Source organism: Miscanthus floridulus, chromosome 5, assembly GCF_019320115.1.
Source record: "Miscanthus floridulus cultivar M001 chromosome 5, ASM1932011v1, whole genome shotgun sequence".
Lineage (NCBI taxonomy): Eukaryota > Viridiplantae > Streptophyta > Magnoliopsida > Poales > Poaceae > Miscanthus > Miscanthus floridulus.
The window spans coordinates 138,224,696-138,231,540 of record NC_089584.1 but is presented as its reverse complement, the minus strand read 5'-3'; positions in this window follow the sequence as shown (position 1 = coordinate 138,231,540).

The window sequence follows — 6,845 nt, the reverse complement described above, 5'->3', positions numbered from 1 at the left end:
GTAACAAACTAACTGCTCGGACGCTACTTATACTACGTATAATTGTGTTAGGGTTAATACTACAACGATTTTTTCACCACAATACTAGCAAACTACATAAACATGCACTTGTTACTTTACAACATTTATACATATACATAAATATCTGTTTACGCCCTTACATGTTCTAACTACTATCTCTAGTTAATACAGCATAACTCTCTGAGCAGATCACCAAGCCTTGCCATCGCCGTCCATCTCGCCGAACATTTCGATGTCGCCGGCCAGCTTCTTCACCGTGTCTTCCACCTGATCTTCCAGCTACTGGTGCTCCGCCTCTCCCATCCCTCCGGTGAATCTAGCCCCTATCGCATGAAGGTCAACGGCTGGGTAGTGGGACCGGACCACCGTAAGGGCATGAGTAATAGCAGTAACAATGGCATCGCAGTTGAAGCTCTTGAAGTTCTCCCACACCGCCATGCACCTCTCGATGATGGTGTCCGAACACGGTGGCCTCCCGTCAAGCTGAGGAGCCGTCTCTGGGTCGATGCAGTCGAGCACTAGTTTGACTTCGGTGACTATAGTGTCAAACTTGTTCCTCTAGAACCTAGCCTCCTGCTCTAGCACATCAAACTATGCCTTGACCCTTCGATGATAGTCTATAGGCATTACAAGGTTCCATCAAGCAAAGACATAACTCCACCAGTAACTCCGACCATGAAGTACTCACCTTTCAGCTCCTCATCTGGTTTGTCCGCTCACCCTGACTCCTTTGCCTTTTCCTCTCGGAGTTGCTCGATGGTTTGGCATAGCTGGCTGAGCTCTGCATCTTGCTCTACAAGCAAAACAATCATCAGCAACAATAATACTTCAGCAATGCAACAGGAAAATCACCGATATGCCATACATTTACTCTGCTCAGAGACGTTCCAGAGCTACTTGGACTTTCGCTCCAGCTGCTCAGACACACTCGTCCGCCACTCAGAGATAGTGGACAACTGCTTGGACTTGCCCTGCAGCTGCTTAGACGCCATTGCTAGCTGCTCAGAAAGGACACCCTTCTGGTACTCCATGTCCCAAGCGTTGGATTCAGCAAGATCATGCTCACGCTGAGACCTCTGGATGTTTCTCTCCATCAGCTTCATTGCCTCTTTGATTTTTTCATTCTCCTCGGTGAGGGTCTCCATCCTCTTTATCAACTGGCACCACTGCTCGATGGTCTGAGTTATCCCCTACAAAAATGCCAAGATTATGAAGAAGAACAATCTCCAATGTCAAAGATGAACATTATAGATGCAGTACTAATCTTGATCTGCTTCATCACTCTAGAAAGGACGGACTCCAGCCTCTTGAGCTCCCTGGTGGTGTCCTCCTCCTCAACAACCACCACCTCATTGCCATGTTTGTAGAGGATTTGGATAGCTTGAGGTTGAGATTCCTCATGTTCGATCTCTTCCACCTCGTCCTCTTCTGCCATAGCTAGAGGCACCACCGGGGGGCTCCATGTCCGGACAACATGTCTGACCATGCCCTTTGATTCCTCAGGGAGTGCCGTTTGCTCCTCAGGCACTATAGGTTTCTCCACTTAGGCCTTCGACACAACATTGATGACTCGAGCCTTTGCTCCTAAAGACCCAGTGGCTTCCGCCGTTGCCCCGGGCACCGTCGCCGACCTGTCCACCGTCGACGCCAACCTCTCGCCGCTAGCAAGTCCATCAGTAGCGGTGGCTGACTCCTCCGCTAATCACCGAGTACCTAGGGACTCTAGGATGGGAGCCGTCGACATTGCTTCTGCCTCAGGACCAGCCCCCGGTTGTTTATTAGTCTAGATGGGTAGGGTCAGATCCTCCACACGCCTCACGCTGCATCATATTAGCTTGTCAGTCGCCAAAAGAGATAAGATTATGACAACAAAATAACTCCAAGGCAAGGATACTTATGTGTCATCCTACCGGTGCACTTTTCTAAACTGGCACTACCTGCCTAAGCCCCCAGCCATAGCCTTGGGGTCAATTCCTGCGCCTTGGGGTAGAGGTCTCACAATCTCTGTCGTGGCCTCTCCTCCGCCCGCCGCTCTAGGAATCCCCTCGCCTACTACTTGGGGACTCCCTTCACCTGCTACGTGGAGACTCCCATCGCCTGCTGCTCGGGGATTCCCTCCCTTTCCTCCAATTGCCCCTCCATGTGCGAGTTGCGCGGAGGCGCCTTAGTGCTCGGTAGAGGAGCCACTGACACTTTGTCATCATCCGGCCACTCAGACACCACGACACTCCGTGTCCGAGTGGTCTGGTCACCGCCGACTGAGATGTTGCTTGGCTTGAGGGGAGCGGCACCTACTGTCTTTCTCTTCTTCTAGGCCAGCTCGTCTGCCGCTGCCCTCTTCTCCTAGACTTTCTCTGATGCTAGGGATGGATTCTCCATTCGACCAGCGTCTGTGCCTCTGGACTCCAACGAGACATTGATGACTCCCTCCTTAGGCTGTGTTGGCGGCTGAGCATCTACTGCCTGTGGCCAATTACCCCTCGGCATGCCTGAGAAGTACACCGCCCTTTCCTATGAATGGATCTTCGCATAAGTGAATCAGTCCACTGCTCGGCAATGACAAAAGATAAAAAAGCATCAGGAACACACAATCGAGATATTTACCTGAGGAGGCAGATTTCTTGTAGTGAAAGGGTCTCATCTACCCTAGCAAGTTGAATGAGGCAAGTGGAGCGAATAGCTCTATGGCCCGCTCCTGCACAACGTCCCTCGACAGCATCTCTGTCCTATCCCGAGTGTAATCGGTCTCCCCCTCGAACTCAAAGGCTACGTGGGCCCTCTCCTTGCAGGGCTAGACGCGGCGCACTATGAAGCTCGCCACCACTAGTCCACCATTGGTTTTCATGCCCTTTATTAAGTTAAGGAGTTCCCTTACTTGCTTCATATCAACACTGCTTGGCTTCTCCGGCCAGCTATTCTGGCTCTCCGAGATGTGGTCGGCATCGCAACGGATGGTGGGGTGGCTCTGCTTCATGTAGAACCACCTAGTATTGTACCCCTTTAACAACGTGTTTAGCGGCATAGTAAGGTACTCGCCTGCCATTCCATCGTGCAGCTAAAGATACACACCGCCTACCACCTTGGAACCACTGTCGCCCTTCTTCTTTAGCCAGAACAGGTGACAGAAGAGGTTGAAGTGGGGAAGGATTCTGAGATACGCCTCATAGAAATGGATGAAGATAGATATGTGCAATATGGTGTTTGGGTGGAGGTTGCACAGACTGACTCTCTAGAACTCCAACAAATCCCTCAAGAATGGATGAACAGGAAAACCTAATCTGCACCAAAAGTAGTCCTCAAACACTATAGCCTCATCGGTATGAGGCATTGGGAAGGGCTCACCAAGGGCCAGCCGCCATCCAGCGGTGATGTGGTTAGGAAGAATGCCCGCCTCCACCAATCTATTGAGCTCTGCCTCCCCCATGCACGACGGCACCCACTCTTCATCACGCCTAGCTTCAGCACTCACCTTCTTTGGGCTTGCCTTCTTTGGGTTCATAGCTCCCCTCTTTTGTGCCATCTCTCAGATCTGGATTGGGGCTGGTGGTGGAAGCGCATGCAGTTATGAATCAAGAAGCACGAGGGCTGAGGAGGAAGACAAAATGGCAAAGTGGCAAAAGTGGGAGCACGGGGTGAGGCAGCATAGTTATAAAGCACTCTCCCCACCCTTTTCACATTCAAGTGTTTTGGGAAACCACTCCCATGATTGGCGCCTCTCCAAATTCTTCGCAACAGCAAGGTGGGCCATTACCTAGGCTTTCGCGCAACCGCGGCCCGTATCACCCATTTATCTCTGCAATTTGTTACGGCTTGCCAAATATTTGCCGACTTCTCCACCAACCGTTATAGCAATTACTACTATATAGCCATTACTTTGAGTTTTTCTATGCGATTTGTTTTCTCCAAGATTTCCTCTTGTGGCTCGGGGACTACGTCAGCGGTACATCTCGGTTCTTCACCGCATTGGGGACTTTCTTCTGATGACTGCTGTTTCTGACCTTGGCACCACATGACTACGTCACCTACTATCAGGCTCAGAGGCTAAGTGGGCACGCTTCACCTTGCGGTGAATGTGCTTTTTTCTCATTTCAGGGCTATGCCCAAGGACTGGCTGCTTACTCGTCTGGTCTTCTACTTTTCTTCTACTTTGGACCCTGGCACCATGTGACTACGTCACCTAGTCTCAGGTTCGGGGACTAAGTGGGCACACTTCACCTCGCGGTGAGTGTGTTTGCTTTAATCTAGAAGACTCCACACCTCTTGAAGATAAAGAAGACTATCTCCCTTTCTCGTAGTTGGACTCTAAGTGGGCACACTTGGTCCACTATGAAGAAATTTTTTATTATGAACTTGGGCTCCTTACACCCTTATGGCAAGCCATACTTGGGTTACACTGCTCGACGACGGTTCACGCTACTCGATGATGGTTCACGCTGCTCGGTAATAGCTCACAACTGCTCGGCAACTCATCATGGTGATCGGACCATGAGTTTAACTGCTCGGCTTTGTTCGCACCAGCTCGGACAAGGTCAAGACGGCATCGCATAACGGATACAAGGCGCTTAGGGACTAGCTATGGGGGCATTACCCTGGATACCCATGGCAAACCACATGGGCTATGCCCCTAGGGGTGGCCTAGCCCATAAGATGAAGCCTTGCGGGGCACGACGCTGCTCGATGTCTCCTGCAAGACACTGGGAATATATCCTAAAGATACTACGAGATCTATTAGGATATGTATGATCCCATGATTCCTATAATCTATTATTACTTTCCTGTTATTTGCCAGATCTAACCAACTTGTAACCCTGCCCCGCGGACTATATAAGGCGGGCAGAGACCTCCTCCAAACACACGTAATATCATACGATAGCCAATACAATCCAACAGACCACAGGAGTAGGGTATTACATCATACTGATGGCTTGAACCTGTCTAACTCATGTGTCTCTGTTGCCTTCTTGTTCTTGATTACACGCCTCTCTACCGATCAATCTACCTTCGTGGGATACCCCTCGGAGGACTACCGACAATATTTTGTCGACAAATATAGTTCAAGAAAAAGATAACAATACAAATGGAGTTGATGAAATGGCTTCTATGTTGTGGGATATCATAGTATCATGAGAAAGTAAGCATATTTGGCAAATGATAAGTGAGACATGAGTTGATGATTTTGGATTTGTCTCAACAATGGCTTGCTTTGCATTAACAAGAAGAGTTTGATAGTGGATTAGCTTTGATCAATGATTGAAGAATGAGTCAAGAATGCATAAGTGAAGAAATATCAAGCAAAGGTTAAATGACAAAGGACACCACTCATATTGGATATAAGTCGGTCTCTATATTGGTTTGCTTGTATGGATAAAGATTTGTAAACTTTGCATTGATTTGATCAAGCTAGAAGTATGAAGATAGATGTTGAAGTGAGTGTTAGGAGTGTCAAGCCAAAATGAAGAGGACATAAGAAATCACGAATTGGCTTGACCATATTGATGTTGATTCATATATCTCAATCCATGTGAATCCAATTGAAGCTTTATTGATCTCAACATTCACATCTAGAAGATATTCAAGAAAGGATTATAATATTAAATAAATGACTTTTCAATGGATGTTTAATATGATGTGACTTAAGTATGGCTCAATAGGGTGAAGATAGTAAGGAAAGGGCTTCAAGGGACTAAGCGAAGGTGAAGGTCAAGCAATGTCTTAAGGACCGAGGTATCATGGCTAAGGTGAAGAAGAGAGTACTAGCATTAAGTCGAGGAACTAATCGAGCTATGAGGAGTCATATTGTATTGATGGTCAAATCATTAGTAGAAATGACTTGAGGCCATGAGGTGAACTCATATATATGGAAATGGTTCAAGTCACATGCTCAAGGTATGTTTGCTCGAAGAGATGAGATAAAGAAGATTGCAACCCCTTATGAAGTGACATTGAGAAGAAATGACATATGAAGACATTGAAGACTCAAGTGGTTGAAATGGTTATATTCTCTTGATCTTGAGTAGGGAGATGCAATACGAATCATAAACAAGTCTCAAGTGCTCAAACTAACTGAACCCAAGTGCTAACATGAGAAAACACTTATCACAACACCTGAACTTATTGATCTTGGGGCTTGTTCTTGGCTGGTCTGGATAGACCTCGAAATAAGCTTTCTAAAAAGTCCAAGATCACTGAAAACAGAGTTCGGAGTAAAAAGTTATGGCGTTTTCCATGAGGTGACCTATGCTGTTTTTAAGAGCTGTGGCAGTGCCGCGAATTTTTGCAGTAGTGTTGCACCGTGGTAGTGCCACAGGTTGACGCAGTAGTGTCACACCTGTACAGATCATAACGGCTAGTTTTTGAACTACAATGGCTAGTTTTTGTGGGGTGAGTATAAATACCCATCCCACGTCTCCTACTAAGGCTGCTGATGTTCTGAACATTCTAAACCATTCTCAAGCCTTGGGAGAGCTCTCTAACCCCTCTCTTTGTGAAAGTGAGTGATTAGTGTGTGATTAAGTGTTAGAGAGCTGACTAGAGCAAGCAAAACCTTGAGCACTTCTCGGGCTTCGTCAATAATTCATTGCGCATTTGTTACTCTTGGAAGTGAAGCCTCCTAAATGGCTAGGCGTCGCCCGACAAGTTTCCATACTTGTGGTAAGCCATGGAAAAGTTTGTATTACCCATTGATCTGGTGGAAATCCCTCATCTCAAGAGTTCACTCTCTTGACTTGAGAACGAGGATAAGAGTTGCAAAGCCCAAGCCTTAGTGGCTTTCTCAACAACGTGGACATAGGCAAGCCTTGGTGACGAGCTAAACCACGGGAAAA